Source organism: Vidua chalybeata, chromosome 23, assembly GCF_026979565.1.
Source record: "Vidua chalybeata isolate OUT-0048 chromosome 23, bVidCha1 merged haplotype, whole genome shotgun sequence".
Taxonomy (NCBI): Eukaryota; Metazoa; Chordata; class Aves; order Passeriformes; family Viduidae; genus Vidua; species Vidua chalybeata.
Window position 1 is genome coordinate 4,352,676 of NC_071552.1, and position 21,765 is coordinate 4,374,440.

The 21,765-nt window shown below is 50.4% G+C and overlaps 1 protein-coding gene and 1 long non-coding RNA gene across 8 annotated transcripts in view; one reads left to right on the forward strand and one right to left on the reverse strand.

Moving 5' to 3' along the window:
• OPCML (opioid binding protein/cell adhesion molecule like) overlaps positions 1-21,765 on the forward strand; it is a 337,367-nt gene that overhangs the window by 77,964 nt on the left and 237,638 nt on the right. The window lies entirely within an intron of this gene.
• Positions 12,746-16,306, reverse strand: LOC128799334 (uncharacterized). The gene is made up of 3 exons (XR_008434705.1): positions 16,102-16,306; positions 13,207-13,428; positions 12,746-12,940 (listed from the first exon to the last, which is right to left on the reverse strand). It is a non-coding gene; the product is annotated as an uncharacterized LOC128799334 (long non-coding RNA).

Sequence of the window (21,765 nt, forward strand, 5' to 3'; positions counted from 1 at the left end):
GGGACTGTGTCAGAAGAAGTGAGGAGAGCCATGTTGGCCACGGGTACTCAGCAGCATGAAAAAAACTGCTTACGATGGCTGTGTTTATCTCCGAGTTTTTTAAAAAACACAGGGGTGTTTTCATCCCCTGACAGGAGTGGAATTAGCACTGCTCATTCAGCACCCAGCTGGAGCAAGCTGCCACCCCCACTGGCTGTCACACCACTCCCTCATGGTTCGGCCACTGGAAGCTTTGGGAGAAGCCAGATGTTGGGTGGGAATAAACAAAAATTTTACAAACCCCTTTTTTAACTTCCCTGTCAGCAGGAAGGTGACAAACCATAACATGGTGTTTCTCCTGGAGGCAGGGGAGTCAGGGAGGATCTTTCCATCCCAAGTCATGGAGTTATGAAAAGCTGGGGAGGAGATAGGACTGTCTCTGTTTTGCAGAGTGCAGGAAGAGTCCCAGCCTGCTTTTCACAGGCTTTGGATATACAAAGTGCCCCTGTCTTCAGTCAGACAGGGCACAGGCAAGAATTTGCAGAGAGCCTAACTGGAGTGGGGGTTGAGCTGGATCTTGGACCTTGGTTTGAGGATTTCCAGCTGACGGAGGTGTTGGGACAACTGGCTTTGGGTGCCAGGGGAAATCTGGCTTTTCCTTTGATCTGGGTGCTCCAACAGGGCTTTTCCTTTCTTCCCTGCGATGGAAAACTCTCTGAGCAGCCTCCCACCCCAGCAGCTTGTGCTCCTCTGTGCTGCCAGGGCAGTGAAGGTCAGACAGGTTCTTGGAGTACCATCAGAGCAGCAAGATCCAGGATCTAATCCGCGTTCCTCTTGCTGTCTGTTGATACTCTGATTGCTAAATAATTATTGGCATTGGTGAGCACAGGCAGCTCCTCAACTCCCCGTGGCTGTAGGGAAATCTCTTCATCTCTGTGCTTTGATTCCTTCATCTAGACAACAGGGATAATAATCCTTATTTTCTCTCTGTTTATGTCACTCTTTCACTGTAAATATGAACTCCTTTGGGCAAGAAGTGTCTCTGGGAACACGTGAGGAATAACCAGTGTTTGGAAGTGGGATTACCTGTACGAGCAGGACCTTTTTAACAGGGCTCTGTGCAGCTCCAAGGGAGCATTTTTCAAAAGAAGAAGGGAAAAAAGCCAACACAGAAAGTTGAAAACAAAACATGTGGGTAAATTAAGGCATGTAAGACTCGCTTTGGAGTGTGAGGGAAGCATTTCTGCCTGGTTAGTTTATCAGAGGGAGGTTAAGAGGTGATTTCGTTGTGGTCTACATATTTCTCTGTGGGGGAGAAGCTGCTGAAAATGGACAGATTTTTAATCTAGCAGCAGAGAGTGTGTCAGGATCCAGTGCTGGAAGGTGAAGCTGGACTCATTTACAGTAGAAGCAGTGTCCGATTTTTGAAGGGAAGGTAATTAATCATTGCAACGACTTACTCTGAGCCACAGCAGGGCTGCCATAACCCATGAGCTCTACACTTAAGAGAGACATTTCTGAGGGGCTTTCAGGAGCCACAGGGAAAGCTGGGAGCTGGTGCAGGATCCACTGGTGGCAGCACCCTGCCATCCATGGGATGGGGACAGTCTCTTGCTGGCCTCTCCCCTCCAGAAAGCTGGACAAGGGTTTTTTTATCCCAGTTTGGATGTCTGCACAGTGCTGGGGTGTCCCCAGGTGCAGGGAGCAACCATGGACACATTAAGCACCAATCACTGCCAGACCTCCAGGGATCAGCAGAGTCGTTGTGCTTTTTTTTTTTTTTTTCTTAATTCCTTTCAAAAGCATTTTTAAAAATCAATACAAATAAATAAAGAGGCCATAAATCTAGGAAGACACCCGCAGCTCCCTCTGGAGCCCTCTGTTTGGTGGGGATGGGTTGAAGGGTGACAGAGCATTGACCTGCCTGAGACAGATGGGAGGATGCTGGAGCCAATGTACCCCCTAAGGATGCAGGGGAGGGGGCTCCAGGGGGTTGCAGGGGTGAAGGGCTGCAAGATGTATATTTTAAGGTATAGGATATCCCCAGCTGGCCACTCACCAAGGGAAAAGCCTGGCTTTAGGAGCGTTTTGTTGACTTTGAGGCAGAGGTCAGGAATTGCTTGAAAAACAAGACCAAGCCGAGGCAGACCCAGCAGCAGCCCCTTGTCTTGGCTCCCCTGACCTCATCTGCTCAGACTTGATTTCCCCGTGCCTGTGTTTCAGCTCTGGGGGCAGGGGTCACTCTCAGCCTGAGCTATTTGTGCTGAGCAGCATCCCCTGCCTCTGCACAGGCAGGGGGAAGTGACAGGCTCATTTCTGCAGGGGAACCCATCCAAGCTCCCTCTCTTTTCATCTCAGCAGGAGGGGTGTTTCTTTGGGAACGGTTTGGGAAACATTCTGCGTGACCCTGGGAACTTGGGGTGGATAGTGAAGCTCCTTGTTCTGCTGCTGAAAGCTGACTAGGAAATCTCAGATGAAATGTGCAGTGGGTCATTTCCAGTGCTCATCCACGCTTGGAGGTACAAGCTGGTTAAAGCCCTTCCCAAGGGACAAAATATTCTTATAAAACACAAGATGCTGCGTGTACCCCTTCCCATCCAGGCCAAACAAATTGTGTGTTGGGCAAAGAGAGCACAGAAGGGTGACAAAGGCACTGTCCTTTACCTGAACACTGTCCTCATCCCTGTGGTGTGCAGCAGAGAAGCAGCTCTGCCTTGGCAAGGATCCTGCTGAGGGGGAAAATTTATGCATGGCACCTCCAAATTTGTATTCGTGGGTGCAAGGTGGGAGCAGCAGCATCTCAAGGGATCCTTGCTGGGTCCCTGGGAGAAAAATTCATCTCTGTGCGCCTGGTGTGATCTCAGCAGGTTCTGTGGCTCTCTTGTCCCCCTTCCCCCCATTCCCCCTCGAGGGGGGCTGGTTGTTTCTGGCACAGAGGGTCTTCCTCGGGCAGGTTTGCAGGAATTCTGCACTCCTTGGTAATCATGGACTGTCAGCAGCCCAAGGAGGGGAGTTCAGCTCAACACCGACACTGCAAGGAGAGATAATGGTAAATAACCAGCAGCTATTGGGGAAGGTTGAAGTAAAATAAATTGATCCAATTTTCAGTCTTTCTCCTGGGTTTTTAATTTTTTTTTTCTTTTTCTTGCTCTATCCTTTCTTCCTGTTTGTCTCTAGAGCAGCTCAGGCTGGTGCAGCCCCAGCAGGGCTGGAGAGCACTGCACTTAAAACTGAGGGGGCCCTGGTCTTTTGGTCTGCACCCAGGCCTCAAGTTTTTAGGTGTTGAAGGGGGAAGCAAAAAGTCAATTTGGCTTCTTGTCAAGGGATAAGCTGGGAAGGAAAACTCCTGGTCACTGCTAAATGGATGGGGGAGGAGAAAAGGGGCTCAAAACCCCTCCCAACACCTTAAATAAATGTTTTCCCTAGTCTAGCTGCCCACACATAAACAAAATGCATTTTCAACCTGTTCTTTCTCTATCCTTGACAGCACAGTGGCAGTTTTTACCAGAAGTCCTCGTGGGCTGTTGGTGGAAGTGTGGTGGTGGGAAGTGAAGGATGCCCGTGCCCCGCGGGGGCTGCGGGAATCGCTCCAATCGCTGCTCGCTGGCCTCTGCTTGAGGCTTGAAATCCATGTGAGAAAACCATAACAGCTCCCCACCTTGCACATCCTCCTCGTCAAAACAGAAACATTTCTTGCAGGACCTCATCCAGGACTTAAATACCTCCAGAAATTCCTCTGCAGCAATTCACTTTTCTGTGCTGCATCCAGGAGCTCTGCTGTCAAGCTGCTTTTCTTCCTTCCCAGCATCGCCTTCTCAACACTGCCTGCTGGCTTTGGGGACTGGGAGGATGCAATCCTAATTATCCTCGTGGTGTTTGCTGTTAATTCTTGGGATTACATCTTCCCATCAAGGAAAAGCAGGTGCAGTAACTGGCCCTGCTGCTGGCACAGAACAGGGGAACGCTGAGCCTTCCTTTGCAAAGTGTTTTTGGGGCCACATTGAGGTGCTAAAAACAATTCGGGTGCTTGAGCTGGGTGCACCTTTGGAGCTCTGGGTGCCTGCAGGTCATGCCAGCCTCTTTCAGCTCTGCTGAGTTTTCTGGGATTCAGGAATGACAAACATGCAGAGCACGGTGTAATTAAACACACCCTGTGCTGCCTCATTAAGTGGTTGCTGGGAGTAAAGCGAAAGCCTCGCTGACAGCCTGGCCTGGCAGGAGCAGGGGCCGTGGAGATGACTCAAGGCCAAGCACAGCTTGATGGCGAGCGTGTTTCCGACCCTGTGCTGAGCTGGGATCCAGAGCATCCGCAGCCTCTCCCCCGCCACATCCTGCTCAGCTGTCCGGGGCTGCAGATGAGAAATAAAATAAACAGCAATTTTCCAGCCGTGCAGGCTCTTTGAGCCCTCACTGCAAGCAGTGTGCTGTCTGCTTTTTCAAGTTCTCCTGCAAAAGCATGTCAGGTTTCCTTGGAAACTTCTGAAACTTCCTGTCCTTGGCATGAATCCTCGGTGGTGTTGAGGACATCGCGTGCTGCAGAGTGGGTTGAGCTGTTGAGCGGTGGTGTTGCCCTCCCTGCACCTGGGTGTTGCTCAGGGGGAGTTTTCAGGGCTTTTTGGGATGCTGTGTGTGGTACCCCAGGGAGAGCTGCCTGTGGGGACACCATTCCCATTGCAGGAGCTTTACCTGGATTTACCTCGCAAGGCTTCGGCCTTTTGAACCCTCCAGAATGACAAGGGGAATCACTAAATCAATATCATCAGGGAATCTTTTCAAACAGCAAGGTCACCTCCAAAAATAGGGAAGATGGAGAGGCTCTTGGACACCTTTTTACAGCTAAATTGTTCCTCAGCTCAGAGCAGGCAGCCTTGCTGACCTTCCCACCCTCCATTCCAAAGGAAAAGTCCAGGTGGTTCTCACGGCTGTGGTGAGTGATGCCCCAACCCTTTTCTTCTCCCCCTTTTGAAATCTGAATTTTCCATAAAGCTAAGCCGAGACCTCCAGTGAAAGGTGTCTTCTGCTGCACAGTCGTGGGGAGATGAGTAAAAAATGGTCCTCTCTATCTTCTTTAAGGCTCTTCTCTCGCCTTTTATTTTCCTCAAACCTTGGAGTGAAATTCCGTAAGGGCTCTGTGAAAGAGCGCTGACACAAGACTCTAATTTCAGGTGTGAATATGGAGACGTTTTTCATTAGGAAGCATATGGCGTTAAGGTTAAAAAAAAAAAAAGAGATGAAGTTTGACAGCCAGGAACAAAGCAATAAAATAATAACTACAGGTGGGCAAAGCCTCCAGCAGCGTTTGCAAACAACAAAACCAAGCCAGGGGTGGCTCAGATCTAAGTGTTATTGTTACTTACTAGAGTTAGTGGAAAATTTTTCAGGGGAATCAGGGTTGTTTTCTGACAGAAACTTGGGTTTTCATCAAAAGTGAAATTTCCATGGGAAATGTTCACCTTCTGAGGGAAATTTGGGCATGTGGTAAGAGACAAAGAAAGAAAGAAAGAAAATAGCAAAAAAAGATGTCAGAAAGCAGCTGAGGAATTTTTATGCTGAGTGATGGATGAAGTGTCCCCCTTCCCCAGTGCCAGTGCCAGGCAAATACAGATTGAGAAGGGCCTGCTGGGTGACTGGTGTTGGTCACCTTCAGCTCAGGGGGTGCAGGCTCCATCCCTGCTATCAAACACTGGACTCATCTCCCCATTAAAGCAACTTCATAAATACACAGCAGCTTCTCCATGCATAAGAAAATGTTCCCTTGATTCTTTCCTTTGGGACTTCGTGGAAGTTTTCTGCCTCCTCATCTCCTGATTTATCCTTAGCTCTTGAATGTGTTGCCTAATGGCATGAGATCCAGATTGGGATGTGCGAGAGGCAGCTGTTCTCTAAAACATCTTTTATTTCTCCTTCTGCCTAGTAAAACAGGGTTAAAGGTATTAATACTCCTGGTGAAATACTGGGGGAGATGCTGATTAAAAGTCTGGGATGGGAGGTGGATCTTTGCTGTGGAGTGTTACGTCTGGCCTCTCATCTCCCCTCAGGGCTTTGGGAGAAAGTTGAGCTCCGGAGCCAAATGTCATTGCTGAGGCTCCGCTTTCTTCTCTGCTCTTTGAATGCCAGGTCCCGAGTGGCCTCGCAATTTATGGTGAATATTTTATACCTCTAAATGATGTTTTGTGGGATTCCGCTCATCTTGCCTGCTGTGCCTCCGCCAGTCGTGGAGGATGGAGCCTTTGTTGTATGTGTTAAGCTTGACAAGGCGCCGTTTTTCCAAATGGATAATTTTGTTCCTCTGCTGTCGAGGAAATTGTTTCCTTCCTGGAGAGGCTGATCTGTGGCCTGAACGAGGCTTTGGCTGCCAGGAAGACGCCTGGGTAAAAGATGTAATGTGGCTGCAGGTGACCTTGAGATAAGGAATATAGGAGGCATTGCTTGTATTTTTTCCTAGTTGCATTTTGGAGCTTGTTTGTACTGGGAAAAGCTTCAATGCAGGGGAAAGTGGGGGTTACTGAACCCCCTCCTCACTGATCACTTCCCATTAGCAGGCAGGGCAGTGCAGAGAATGAGCGGTCTGAGCGGGGAAGAGTTTTCTCCACAGAAGAGAAAAAGAGCACTTAGAAAAACTGGAAAGTGGGAAGATAAATGGCATGGGAAACAAGCCACTAAAGAACTCGAGTCAGGAGATCAGATTGGGAATATGCTGCTCGTTTTCCAGTTCCAGCCATTACCTTCTGCTTTGAGCTGGCTCAGACAGGCTTGGTGCTGCGTTTCAGCCCAGGGATAACCGAGCTGGTCCCACCGTGTATCCCTGCAAGGCAGGAGCAGGATGGAGCCTGGCCAGCCTTGCTGGCTGCCTTGGAGGCTGGAGCATCACGCTCCACAAGTGGCTGCATCCCAGTACCCTCGGCGGACACGCTCCCACCACGTCTGCACAGGGCTGTGACTTTGGGGACCTGTGGGAGGAAAGGTGCCACAGAACCACCGGTTTTATTAACGCCGTGGAAGGTTGCCAGACATAATTAAAGCCGTGAGAAGCTTGGCGGTCTCCCTTCACAGAGCCTGGTACAAATATTTCTGTTGGGTTTGATCCATGCTGCTTCGGAGGCTCTTGGTTTCACCTCGCGCTGCCGAGCTGCGTGAGGTCTCTGCAAAGAACGTGGTGAGCCCTTGCCGAGGTGAGGCAAGGCAAGGCTGACGTGATGTGAACACTGATGAGGCGACCAAGTTTCCCTCTCAGCAGGCCACGGTTTGCCTGCAAAGTTTGGATAAATTGGATGGGAGTGAAGTAACTTGGAGAAGTCAGTTGAGTAGCGCCTTGTGTGGGATTCACCGGCATATTTCCCGCATCTTCTCTGTCTCGGGGAGGAGGAGTGTGGGGAAGAGCAGACTAAGAAGAGGAGGCAACCTTTCGTAACTGCGTAGAGATGTCTCTCCTCCTTCCCCACTCTCGCAGGAGCCATCTGCTGCAGCTCAGCAGGCTTGAGCCCAGTCAAACTGTTTTCCCCCCTGCCTCATAAATTGCTTCTTGCAACTTCAGGCAGGTGTCAAAGTCTTGGTTATAAATGCACCCTTCGGAGAACCTCTTTGCAAACATGGTTTCTCTGGGGACACAGAGTTACTTCATGGCACCTGTTGTTAGCTCCATAAAAATCCAGCTGTGGTAGGTGCCCAAGTTTCTCCATAATCACTCAGGAGATATGAGGGACCTAAGAGTTACTGCTCACTCTTTGCACCTCTCTCGTGGAGGAAACTTGGAGGATTTGCTTGGCTGGCCACCTTTTAAAAGGCAAGAACTTCCTGAGATGATACTTGTCGAGGTTTTAGGAGAAGATCTTCCCATTTGAGCAAAATCTGAACAGAGGGACTAACTTAGAGCTCTCTTCAGGCTCTTACCCTTAAATTTTGAAGGTGACTTTAATCAGCTCCTGAAGGAATTGTCCCATCCTTAGCAAACTCAAGGGGATTGAGATGATGATTTAACCACTGTACAACAGAAACATTTGGTACAGGACATAGTAACTATGATATCATCCTTGTGACAACAGATGACTCACCCCCAAGATGATGAGAACCTCCCCTGAATTCTTTAAAATCTTCTCTCATCCACACTGTCGAGCCCAGGCTGCTGGATCCAGCCTACAGACACAGCTCTCCTGTTCTGTGAATTAAACACACCCCAGAGCGCCACAACCACGGTTCGAGGGCGGCTTTCTTGAAAGCACCGCCGTTTTCCTCAACGGCACCTCCCCAGCTGCGTGCAGCAGGGTTACAAATGGAGAAAGGGGTGAAGAGCTCCTTCCATCTGTTGCCCACCTGTCCTGGCAAACCCGAGGGGAGGCGAGCCGAGGCATCGCAGCACCCCCCTGAGCCAAGGGGGCACAGCCGAGCGCACCCGTGGGAGGCGGCACGGGGAGGGTGTGGGCACGCGGGATATTTTTAACGCTGCTCCCTGAACGTGCAGTCGGCACTGGCAGAAAGTGTCAGATTGCCAGCCCAGCCAAGAATTCCGGGCTGGCGAGCTGTCGGGGAGGGAGCCGAGGCGTGAATTCAGCGCGCCGCGCTTTTTTCCAGAGGGTGCACGGAGAGGGCTGGAGCGTTCCTCCATAGAAAAGTGCTCCTGCACCATGCTGGGACATCCCTGTTTGCCCCATGTGTGTGCTTCGGGTCATCCCCTCCAAAATACCTCCTGTTCACCGGTCCCCTCCTCATGGCCACGCAGCGGGGTGGCCTCAGCCCGTCTCGGGTCCCTGAGGGTGTTTGTGTGCTGAAGCAGTGCCAGCCCAGCTCCTGTTTGTCCCCCACGGTGCCAGCCCAGCTCTTGTTTGTCCCCCAGAAGGGGACAGCTGACAGCCAGGAGTTGAATTCAAGCTGGCTGCTTCCTCTGATGCAGCAGAAACAGGTTTTGTGCTTGTTCCTGACCTAGAAACAGGGCCAGCCACCTCGAGGTGAAGAGCTCTGCATCCTCTTATCCATCCCTGGAGCCTTTTAATCTTCTGAGCTGAAGATCTTTTGATCTGAGCAGCTCTGTAGTGCAGGCCAGGCTGGCCAGAAGGTGTTGAATGTTTAAAAACCTTGGGCTGCTCTCACTACAGGGGAGTGAAGCAGGCTTAAAAACAGGTCTGGTTCCTCCTTTGTCTGCTCAGGGAATAGGGAGAGGACAAGGACACCTGGCAAACCCTTGGGTGCCAGGTAGAGGTGTAACATCCAAAAGTTTTTCCTGTGGTGTCACTCAGAGAAGTGCCTCAGGCTAGAGCAGCATCCCTGAGGCTTGGGGCTGCTCTGCAGCAATGGGACAGGAGTCAGGACTGAATTCATCCCTGCTAAACCTTTGATTTCCTTAGGAAACCCCTGCCTGGTTCCCAAACTGGTCAGCGGTGCCTGAGTGTCCCCAAGGGTGGAGATAAAAGCTTGGAAAGACCACCAAGGATCGGGGGCTGCTGTCCTTGAGGTTCTGGCAATGCACCCCCCTGAACTGTGCTGCTTGGGGGAGAATCTGACAACCGATGCCACGACCTTACAGTCACCACAGAATGCTCCATTTCCTGCCTCCCAAGCTGCACATCAGTCACCTCTTCAGCAGCCAGGAGGACGTTTTGGAGAGCTGTTATCCTCCTGTTCCTGGTGCACTGGATTTGAGCAGCCGAGATGTTTGTCTAATGCTTCTCCTCCTGGCTGCACATAGGCCCCATTTCCTGGCAATTCAGTGGTTTTAGGGGATGCTGCTGTGGCTCGAGGAGGGAGCCGTGGTCTGGCAGGGCACAACCTTGGACTCTGACCTCGCAGAGCCTTTGAACAGCATTTGCTGCCTAATGAGGCTTAGGCAGCAGCCTGAGAGCTGCGTGGCAGATCATTGCAGGAAAATCAGCTATTATTGGAGTTGCTGCAGATGATCTGAGCGATGATTTGCTCCTCTCTCAAAATACAATTAGTCACTTCCACAAGCTCAAAGGAGAGCAAGGGCCTGAACTATTTGTGGCTTTGTGCTGAGGGAGCAGAAGAGTGAGTCCTCCTGGTCTGGACAGCTCCAGATGAGCTTTGCCTCGTGGTGGCTTTTGTTAGCAATGCTCAAATTGAACTCTGTGTTATGTGTCTACATTTTTAGCACCCTCAGATTTGCAGCTGTGCCCTGGGTGTTGGGTGAGGTGCTAGAGGCAGAGGATGAGCATTGAAGGAGCCAACTGGGTCCATCTACAATATGACAGCAGCAAGGAAGGGGGAGAAAAAATTGACTTGCCAGAATCCAGCACGGAGAGGTTGTTATTTTGTTCACTAGAGTGGGAGAAAGGCTGTACACAGCTGTATTTCTTCCCTTCTCTCTGCCTGGTGGGGATGTGATGGTTTGGGCTCTGCCCCCAGGACTGTTTCTCTGCTCAGCAGGAACTAAGGAGCAGGTTTGTCAGCTGGCAGGTTTCCTCCTGGCCTCGCAGAGGTGTGCTGGCTGCAGCCTTGCTCCTTTGCAGGTGAGCTCTGCCTCATCAGGAGCCAGTACCATGCCAAGAACATGCTTCTGTGAGCTTATTTACAGTTTGGTACCCAACCCCGGGTGCCTAAAGGAGATTTCCTCTCTCTGCACGGCACTTCGCCTTTAAACACTCCTGCTTGCTGGAAGTGTGAAAGCACCTCAGGTCAACTGGTGTTTCTGAACACCAAAATTAAGTGCTTTTTCCTTCTATTGAGCCCCTGTCCTTAAAAACCAGCCTTGAAACTGCAACATATAACCAACACCTTAAGGTTGCTTCATCATCTTAACTTTCTGCTTGCAGGTTCTTTCTTGCTGGAGCAATCACTTCTCCCTGTTCTTCCCTCCCTGCCAACCACTGCTCCTACTGGGATCTCCTTGGGATCTCCCTGGAAGGGCTGCCCCACATCCCATCCCTGCTGAAACCTTGCTGCCCCTCTTCCTGCCAGGCTGTCTGTGCAAACAGGATCAGGGGAGTGTTTTGAGAATAACGGGGTGTGCTTTGGGCTCCCGAGGCTTTGGTGTGGGCAGCATCTTTGGCCTGTGTTTGGTACCGTGGTGAGATCTGCATCCAGGGAAGATTTGTAGGGCTCCTACTCCTCCCTGCCGTGGGTTAACCCCATGCCATGCCATGATGCACAACGCTGTCCCCAGCTCTCCCTTCCTCTCTGCTGATCAGAGCACTTGCTGTGCTTCAGGCTGTAAGCACCGTGCATTGTGAATTTCCATAAAGGACGTGTTGTGGAAGGGAATTATATTGTATATGCCGGCTGCGTGCTTCATTTTAAACTATACCCCTGTCACCAGGCAGCTTTCTACAGGTTGGTTGCAGAGTGAACAGCTGAGAACCTGTGGGAAGACCCAAATGGCACTTAAATTATATTTGCTCTTTGATTTTGAAGACATTTAGTACCATTTAATAGAATCAGAATGCAATTTAACTCTGCCAAGTGGGGGAGGCCGCCTCGGGAGAAGTGACACTGCCATAGCTGGGGAAACAAAAAAATTTAAGTGAGCAAAACAGCAGGGTCGCATTTACTATCCGGGTAATTATTATTAAATAAAGAGCAGAGTGGGACTGTGTCTGTCAGCCTCCCCGAGCACTCCAAATGGCATTAACCACTTCAGCGCCGTGGGATGCTCTGCGTTAGGGGCACTCCGGGGACACCCCAGGCGTGGCAGCTGAAGAGGCTGTTGATCGTCAGCCGGAATTAACCCGGGAGCGTTTAAACGGAGGCTGATTTTAGTGCTAATGGCCCCGGCTGGGCTCTCTCCCCCGAGCCGGCAGTAGCACTTCAGTGCCAATATTGTTTTTTCCACCAGGAGCAGGTTATTAAAAAAATAATGCAGGGAAAGGGACAGGAGCTGTGCTGTGCTGAGCACATCTTGGAGACAGCTCCACAGGGAAGTCTGGCTTTCCTGCCTCCCTGTCTGGCTGAAAGGATGATGAACACTTCTTGTTTGAGTTTAAGCTTTCTTTTTTATTCCCCTCCCCCGCCAAATTTATTTTTTTCCACCGTTTTCTGGTGTTGTTTGTTTATTTGGTTGGCTGCTTTGTTCCCGATGCTGTTGGGGGTTTTGCTTGCATTTTTGATTTTATTTTTAACCTTAAACTGTCCATTTCAGCCACAAGGATGCCTTAGCATTTGCAGCACTAAGTTCTCTGCAGTGAGGAGCAGTTAAGACCGGCCTGGCTGCTTGGCAGTGCTCTGCTTAATTTAAAGTTTTTGGGCAGGTCTCCAATGCAGCGAGACAACGCCGTGGGCGGCCGACTCCCAGCCGTTGTTCCCTGCCTGTTTAAAGGAGATAATAGCACTTCCCAGCCTCACCGGGGGTTTGCAGAGGACGAGTCTATTAAAGATTGCGAGGTGCTAAAGATGCTTTGCTGATTGGGGTATACAAGTAGCTGAGGTATCTGGTTTAAGGGAAGCTTTGCGGCTGTGAAATCAGAAGATTGTCTTTTTTTATTGCCTGGTACCTGGAAATCAGATTGAGTTGTTAGAATTTTATTTTTGCCTGAAAAAAAAAATTACAGTAAACTGGGAGATAACTTACGTGTGGTGATGATACATCACATTCCTCAAGCGTGTTTTGGCTGAAGCTTCTTGCACAGCAGAGAAACGCTCTCAAATTGCAGATGTGGTAGCTGAGACACTGAGGATCGAGGTGATGGGGATCCCCTTGACCAGAAGGACGTTGGAGCAGTTTTTATCCTGCCATCCAGCTGGGGAGCAGCAGGTCAACAGATCCCAGGATGTGTTGGATGGTTGGGAGTTGTGGGGAGGAAAGGTCCCCCTTAAAATGGCCAGCAGTCATTTCTGCTTCGTCCAAGCCATCCAAAATCCCTGCTCACAGCAGCTCTGGCTGTCAGTAGGGATGTGCAGGCAGAGGCTGCTGCTCCAAGATGAGTTTCCCCTGGAAAACCTGGAGCCCCCCATCGCTCCACTAGTATTAGGTGTGAATTTATGTCTGCATCTCTCAAACAGCTTGATATGTCCAATCCTCCTGGATAAAGGCAAAGCATTGAATTATTTCCAAAGGACAATATTTCATTTCCTATAAGTGCCTTAATCTCGTGAGTAAATATTACAGCTTTGTGCTATAATCCCTAAGCTGGTATATCTCTTCCCTTCCCAGTTACCTTTTGTGTTGATTTACATTTAATATGTTGCCATTAAATCTCTTTCTCTCCCTGAGGCCTATTATAAGTGCAGTATTTATTCTGTTGAGTCTTTTTTAGTCACATTTCTATTGTATTCTAATGTACTCACACAAAAGACTGCTGGGCACATTCCTGGGATATTTGCATCTTTTTCTTCCCTAATTTTGTTTGGGCTCCTGAAAACACGTGCTGGTTTGGCCCTGCACCCAAGGATTCCTCATACAGATGAGATTCCTTCAGGAAATCTTCTCTGCTAACTCCTGGGCTTTCCTGGTCTGCCAGTCCTGCTCCCAGGAGGAGCATCCTGCCTGGTAGAACTGAGCATCCTGATCTGTGGAGAAAAATCCCTGAATCAGCCAGGGAGATCTCCATCTCATTTCATCCTTGGGTTCAGGCTTTGCACGAACCACCTCATTCATTAGGCTGCTCAAGGAGAGATGTTCTGGAATTTGCAGGCAGGAGGGGGTGGTTTGAGATCTGGCTGGGGGTGTTTAAGGGCAGGACAGAGCAGGGCGTGCGAAGACTGCAGTAAGGTTTTGGGAGACAATGGGTATTTTTGGCTCCTTGATATAATGATGGGTCTTTCTAACGCTCTCCTGGGATATCTGAGGGTCTCTGCAGCCAGCTGGCAGTTTGGGGGGGAAAGGGTGGGGTAACAAAAGTTTTCCTGAGCTGGGGAACCTCCCCTGGGTGGTGGTGTGGGGGTGGGTGAGGGATGGTGGCAGGCTTGGGCTCCAGGAGGATCAGAGGCTGGGGAGGTGGGGGAGAGGGACAACTCCATGCCCTTCGTGGGGTGGGGAAACTGGGGGACATCACCCTCCTTTCTCATGGGAAGGGGAGGGTTCATCACCCCCGAGAGCAGCGTTCTCAGGGGCACAGAGGAAAGCAGAGAGCATTCCAGCTGGTAAGGGAAACCCCTTCCCTCTCCCTGCTCTCAGCACCTGCCCTCAGTGGGCACTGCTGACCCGCTCATTCCTTTATCCTGCCTGATTTTGGGGGACTGTGTCTGTGTTTTCCAGGCTTTGGAGGGAGGTGTGGGAGACTGGGGCTCTGTGCTGCCTGGGTGGCTGATTTCCGTGTGCAAATCCTTATATTTTCCTGTGTCCCTGTTCTTTTCTCTGCTGTCCCCTCGATATAATAGATTTGCTCCTCTCTAAAGTGCCTGGATCTCTACAGATTAAGGGTGCTCAGCAGAAGCTATTATTATTGTGATGCTTTTATTGCATAGAGAGACTGAGACATTAAAGGACTCCTTCAGCTGAGGCTTTTAGAGGTAGAGAAGATTGGCCAGAGCAGATTTGGGTGCAAACATCCACCCCAAGAGACAACCTGAAGCAGCAAAGAGCTGAGCTCATCTGCCTGGGTTGGAGGAGAGGCTCATGCTCAGACTGCAGATTTCCACCAGCACTCTGAGTGTCAGCTCTCCTCTGGAGCATCCTTGCCCACGGGAAGGAGGGATAAGCTTCCCTCACTCCCTGCCTTTGCAGAGGGTGGTGTTGAAAAGCAGGAGGTCCCACAGACTCTGTTCACTGGGCTGTAGTTAAACCCTGTCCCACCTGGCTGGGAAAATAAAAAAAATGATGCAATTATTGATTAATAGTCTTAATCAGGTTAAAAGTGTGCTCGAGCCTGTGTGTCTCTTGTCACCTCACCACCATCACCTCTGCTAGGGACAAGTCTTGTGGCAGAGCCACTGCCAGGTCTTTTCTGGAAACATTGGCATGGATTAAACATCCCAGAATAGCCAGCCTTTCCCTATGAGACTCGAGTCTGGGATTAAGGTTCTGCAAGATGCAAAAGCAAAGGAGCATGTACAAATATCCAGGGGTAGTGACAAAATGGCTGCATTTGAGCTGTGCCAATGAGGCGAACAGCAAAGGAAGGAAAAACAAATGTTGGCTGTTGGGGGACACGGGGAAACGATGCTTTTATCTCCTTTAAAATCACTCTGCTCTGTTTGGTTTTTAAATCTTTCTTCCACACTGGAGTCATTCTGCTACTACGTGCAAAGCTACCAGGGGAGTTGGGGGAAGAGGGAAAAAAAATTAATTGAATCCTTAGGTTTGAGTGATGGCTACTCTGAGAGCTTGTCAACCTGATGGTAAATCTTGGGGGTGTTAATTGCTCTGAAATCCCTTTCCTCTTGTCAGCAGTTCCCCACCTTCCCCGCAGTCCCATCTCGCTTGTTTGCAGCCCACGGTGAGCTGCCCGTGCACAGCTCTGAGCATCCAGGGGAGACTCGGGGTGAGAGGGAGGGATGCCTTCTCCTTATCCCTTTCCAATGGCTCCTGTTTGCTGATAAGGTTAATTGATTTCTTTTGCTTTAATTAACGAAATTCAATTTCCGCTTAATGAGAAAGATTTCGGTGTGACACGTGTAAATGGCGAAGCGAGGAGTGCCAGGCGAGAGGGGAGGGAGGGAGCAGCCTGTGTGTGGGCAGGCAGCTGAGGGAGGTGGGGTCCCTCATCCTGGGCATCCTCCTGGGGTCCCCAGAGTGAGGTGCAGCCCATTGCTGCATCCTCTGTGGTAGCCAGGAACATCAGCAAACATCCTCTGCGCTTCGGTGCACCTTTGACCTTTTTAGGGAGAATTGACCCTGAGATAGAATCATGGAATGGTTTGGGTTGGAAGGGACTTTAAAATTCATGTCATTCCACCCCCTGCCATGCACAGGGACACCTTCCCATATCCCAGGTCGCTCCAAGTCCTGTTCAAACTTAGACACTTCCAGGCATGGGGCAGACACAGCTTCTCTGGGCACCCTGTGCCAGGGCCTGCCCACCCTCACAGGGAAGAACTTCTTCCATAGATCTGACCCAGCCAGCAGCACGTGGGCTCCTTTTCGGGCCCTTGGCTCCCTTGTTTGTGCTGAAATTGGGATCAACAGGAGAGGAGCGTGGGGGGAAGGAGGATGGCAGAGAGCGAGTCACTTCTCATCAGGTTGATCAATCTTTCTGCTGTTGAAGCCTCTCAATGAGTTGAATGTGATTTTCTCTGCCTTACGCGCAAGGTGGAAGTCGATCGCTTTCAATTTTCAGCATGCAGAACTGGCACTCTGTCAAGCTCCTGCCTTGCATAACCATGATTGCTGCTGGCGAGGGCTTCCAGCACACCCCGAGCCGTGCTGGGAGTGGGGCTGGGTGTGGGCAGCACCCCCTGCCTGGGAGCTCCAGCCAGGCTGGCCCCTCTGTGACTGTGTGGGGCGGGCTGCTGGCAAGAGGAGGGTGAAATCTCTGCGTGGGGCTGAAAAAATGTTGGGCTGGGCTGTGAGGGGACAGTTGTGACAGCACAATGGACTTGATCACCCCAGGATTCCAAACTCAGAGCCCTGAGCCCGTTAAACTCACTGCACATCAGCCAAGGGCTCTGCAGCTCCGTGGTCTGGGAATGGGGTAGTACTGAGTGGCATCAACTTGTCTAGGACTGTGGAGAAGCTCTTGCTGCCTTACAAATTCCCATTTCCCATGAATGAATCCGGAAGGAGGATGCAACAGGTGCTGGCAAGGGGTTTGGGACATTGTGTGGGGCCTGTTGTCAGCAGCCTGGGGTGTGAATGTGGCCCCGGAGCCTCCTGCCTGCCACAGGGGCCAGGGGCTGCAGATAAGGGAAAGTGATTTCTGGTTTTAATTAACTGAGCTTTCATTTCAGGATAAACAAAGGCCGTGTTTGTGTGCTGACAGCTGGCTGTCCTTCTGGGTCAGATAAGAAGGCAAGTTATTGCCTCCAAGCTCTGGGAGGGACCAGGAGAGAGTCCAAGGAGTGAGAAACGTGAACAAATGCCGGGTGAACCTACACGGGCTGCCGGGCTGGGCTATTGTGTGTGTTAAATAGGGATTCTTGTGCCTATTCATCCTCCTGCCCCTGGGTAGGAGCTGCTGTCCTGCCATTGTCCCAGCAAATCCCTAAACCAGTGGCAAGCATGTTGTGGCGGGCGTCCAAGGTTTCTTCTGCAAAGCTGGAGTGCTCCCGGGGGCTTTGCTGGCTTTGGGAAGGATGGCTGCCCATCCCTGCATGAGCTCCGTGATTTCTGAGTCTCCTGGTGCCCTGAAGATGAAACTGTCCCTGGGATGTGTTCCAGGGAGAGGAGGGAATTGCCCTGAGGCCAGGCACTGGTTTGCTTTGGCAGCCCCAGGCTTGGCTGGAGCAGAGGCTCCTTCGGGAGGGTGAGGCAGTGCCAGGGTAAATGCCAGGCTCCCCAGCTCAGTATCCCCTCTGAGGTGATTAAAGCGTTCAAAATCCTGAGAAATGCCGCCATTCGCAGCCTCGTGCCCTAACCGACACAATCCATGGGGAAACCTCGGAATTCCATGGGTGCTCCCAGGCACCTGCTGCTGCAGGGAGGGAGGAGCAGTCAAAGCGGCGGAGGAGTGAAAACGCCTCTCCACAGCCGATGATTCAGAGATTCAGCCAACCTCCGTGGCACCTCTCCTCAGTCTGGTGGGGAGAGGGTGTTCCCAGCATGTGCTGCTGTTTCCTGCTGTGTTCTGGCTGAGCAGAGGCTGGGGAGAGCCGGATTTTGGCGAGGATGGGCACAGGGCACTGCTCCCTGTGGGTGCCAGACCCACGTGTGGGTGTCTGTGTGCACTTCTGGTGGATCCAAGCACCGGGACGGCACCTCCGGCTCTCTGGAGCTCTGCATGGCAGAAAGCAAACAGCTGGTTCGGCAGGGTCAGCAGATGTGCTGCACATCTGGGCAGGGGACAGGGAGCTGAGAGCCTCCTGCGCTGCCTGAGAGCTCTGCAGGTGAGGTCAGCTCTTGTCGGAGATGCTGAAAGGAAGATGGTGCTGGATGTTTTCTCATTTAGAACATTTGCAGGAGGTCTTTTGGTAGGTCAAAGTTTTCCATTACCTCTGTGAAAACTCCCAAAGCAAAACCTGAGGTTTTCAGGCTGTGGCTTTTGCACATCATCCGTTCAAAACTAAAGTAGGAGTATGTTCATTTCTTAGCTTAATTTTTTTCTGAACTTTTTCCTTGTTCTTTTTCACTGGAGACGCAAAAGTAAAAAAAACTTAAATGACTTTGTGGGATGTGGAGGGAAAAAGTTTGGTTTTCCTTTAATCTTTAGCAATACAAGTTGGCAGTTTCAGTCCAGTTCCAGTCTTGGCACATTTTCTTTTTGTGCCTAATTTGAGGTGACCGCTCTAAGATCTGCTCTGGTTTCACATTCCTCAGCCTTGTGTTTTTGCACTTCCAAGACTGTGTGATGGATCTTAAGGAGTCTGCATTATACAGCCCTGTATCCATCTGTTGTCCTTACAAGTTAAACAGCCTGAAAAAAAAAATGGATTAGAGCCTCAGCTCCTATAATGAAGCAGCAGTTTGTCTCCAGATCCTGATCCAGGTGTAGCAGAGCTAACGAGCCGGCTGGCCTTGAGAATCAGAGAACGTTAAATACATTTTTTTTTTGGTGGAGAAAAAGCTGGAGTGAGGAGGAGAAAGCAGCATTGGGAAGAAGGAGGGAGGGAAGGACAGCAAAGGTGGGAGAAATTGGGAAATGGGATTGGGTTATCCCTTCTGAGCACTGGTCATGGAGCCAGGGAGGGTCTCTGGTCAGGTTGGACGTGCAGATTGTGCCTGGTGTCATCTCCAAGGTGTCTTTGAAGCAGTTGTTGACCATCCAGTGGTGCCAGAGGTTACTGGAAACCTGGAGGGGAGGGGAAAGTCCTGCTAAAGCCATCTGGCTGCTTTTCCGATGAGAGGATGCCAAGGCTTGCGTGGGCTGAGCCGCTCAGCGTCTCTCGCAGGGTGGGGATTAATGGGAGGGACCCCCAGTCCCTTCCTGCTGCTTGCCAGGGGAGCTGCAGGATTATTAAGGCAGGTAAAAAATGCCGCCGAGAAAATGAGAGGAGAAGGTCTCATTCCATTATGTGGGAGAAAATATTCCCCAATTAAAGAGAATGAGCTGAAAGTGGGATGTGGAGGGGAGAGGGAAGGGGGGGAATCGTGCAGCTCCCAGCAGAAACAGTCACATTCAGTGGGGCTGATTTCCTGGAGCAGCAAGAGGATGAGGAGGATGGATGGATGGATGGATGGTTGGGTAATTTTTTTTTTTTTTTTCTTATGGTGAGGAAGGTTTGGTTCTGAAAGCAAGAGGAGAGGGAGGGGAGGCCAGGTTGATGGAGATCACGTTTCATTCAATTTGGAGAAAAGGAGAGGGAGAAAAGAAGATGAGCCTGAAATGAGGCTTAATTTTAATGAAGAAAAATTCTCTGCTAAGTAAGGAGAGTTGAAAGGGAGGGGAGAGGAGGGTTTTGAAAATGATATGAGCCTGACACACTATTGTGGTGGAGAGATTTCCTTTTCTTCCTTTTCCCTTTGGTTGGGAAAAAAAAAAAAAAAAAAAAAAGATAATAAGGACAGTGAAAGGTGGAGGAGAAAAGAGAGGAGAGATCTAATAAATGAGTTGCAACACCTGAGAAGAGGTGGCCTCGCTGCTGGGGGAGGTGGCTCAGGGGTCTGCTCAGCACTCCTGGATGCAGATGGCTTTTTTCCCTGTTTTACTCCCCACGGTGTGCCAGACCTGCAGGGGCAAGACAGGGCACAGCCTTTTAATTGATTTTTAACTCAGAAATTACTCCTTCAGTGGGTACCAGAGAGGCTTGAAGCACCCCAGGGGCCACCTGATGGATGGGGCCACAAAGAATGATGAACATGAGCCCTTTGCTGCTGCTTTGGGTGTTCTGTCTCTCCTGGGGGAGGATTTGGGGACTCGCTGCCAGCACGATGATGGGAAGGACAGATCCAACCCTGGGCAGTCATGTATTGTAGCTGGCACATTAAATCAAATCCCTTCCTGGCACCCAGGATGGATTTCTGGGCCCTTGGGACTTCACTGCACTTAGGATGTGCATCCCTGCTCATTCCCAGCTACTGATTTCCATTAGAAGTTGTTAAAAATACATGAATGGTGTCATTTGCATTATTTTCTTTGTCATCTAATTGCAGAACCTTGCACACAACTGAGGCCCAGTCACCACTGAGGGGAGGTTCACGAGGGGGACTGGTGCCAGCTGCTGCCTCAGTGGGGTGGTTGGCAGCACTGACCCAGTGAAAATTCCTTTTGCAGAGGAATTTTCTTGCTCTGGGCACTGTTTTGAGTGTGTCAGGAACCTCTTGGGTGGCACAAGTCTTTCAGATACGCCGGAAATATTTGGCTGAGCGTTTCTTGCTGTTGTCATTCTGGCTGCCCTTGGTTTGGTGAGAATTACTGGGTATTTCATAGATTTTTTTTTCCATCTGTTTCCCAGATTTTTGCTCATTCCCCAGATCTCCTGTCTGGCTTGTAGCTGGTGGGTACACAGGCTGAGAGCACCCAGGGAACTGCAGTTAAAAGCTCATCTCATCTTCTGCACGACTCACATTGCACAACTCGCTTGGTTTAAGGCTTATTAAAAGAACAACACATCCTCTGGGGATAAAGAAATCCATCTTGTTTCCAAATGCTTTTGTGGGGACAAATCCAAATGCTTGGCAATAGCAGGCCTGGGTGAAGCTCACATTCACTCATTTATTTCTTGCTCAGGTGACTTTGGCTTCATGCAGACTTCTTGTTCTTGATGAATAACACTTAGGTTCTTAAAGCAGTGCTTGTGCAAAGCTGCTGAAGAAATAGGAGGCAAGTTGCCTGCAATTGCTGGATCCTAATCAACAAGCAAACAGGAGAATTGCTCCCTCCCCTGTCCAAGCTGTCACCCTTCCTCTCCATGGAAGTGTTTGATGGTGCTCCTGAAAGCAGTGAAACGGTGACAATTCCATTTCCTGTACTCCACCATTTTCCCCCTTGCCAGGACAAAGCTGAGTGGGGAGTGCCAGCCTATTCTGGAGCAATTTCTGGAGGGATGTGGGGAGGCTGGGACAGTCTGGAAATCTCTGCTTCTGTTCTGGGAAAGTGTTCCCTTCCTTCTGATGGGGCCTGAAAAGGCGTTAGGAGAGTAACTGATCCATGGCTTCCGGGAGGCGGCTCTGAAATGGGCTCTGTAATCTCAGACTTTGGACCTTTTTTCTCCATAATCCAAGGCTCAGATCCTTGATTTGTTGTGTTTGAGTCCCTCCTGCTCCCCTCTTCCCCCAAATCCCTTCCCTTTGAAATAACACCTGCTCATATCCTTGTGTCTGTCATGGGGAGGCAGGAAGATCTTCTCATCACAAGGAAACGTGGTTTCCTTCAATCCCCCCCACTGCCACACATCCTCTTCCAAAATACTGCATAATGTCAGACTAAATCCTTATCAGAAATTTTAATGAGCAAAATAAAACCTGAAATCTGTGTGATTAAAATCAAATCTTCCCTCTTCTGCTCTGCTGGAGCTGGCTGCCAAAACAGAGGCACAACGCTGACAATGGGAGGCCCCTTGTATTTAATTACCTCCGGCTTCATCGGTGCTTTAGAGAGATGTCCTCTGGTCCCTGCTGGGGCTCTGGAGAACCTCAAAGAACAAACAGAGGGTGGTTAAAGTGGTATCCACTAAAATGTGCCCAGAGAAGTTGTGGCTGCTCCATCCCTGGAATTGTTCCTTCCAGTGGAAGGTGTCCCTGCCCATGGCAGGGGGGTTGGAACAAGATGATCTTTAAGGTCCCTCCCAACCAAAACCATTCTGGGATTCTGTGTTTGGTTGCTGGTCTGTGCTGTTGGAGATGACCCAGTTCTGGCTCCCAGGAGAGTCTGG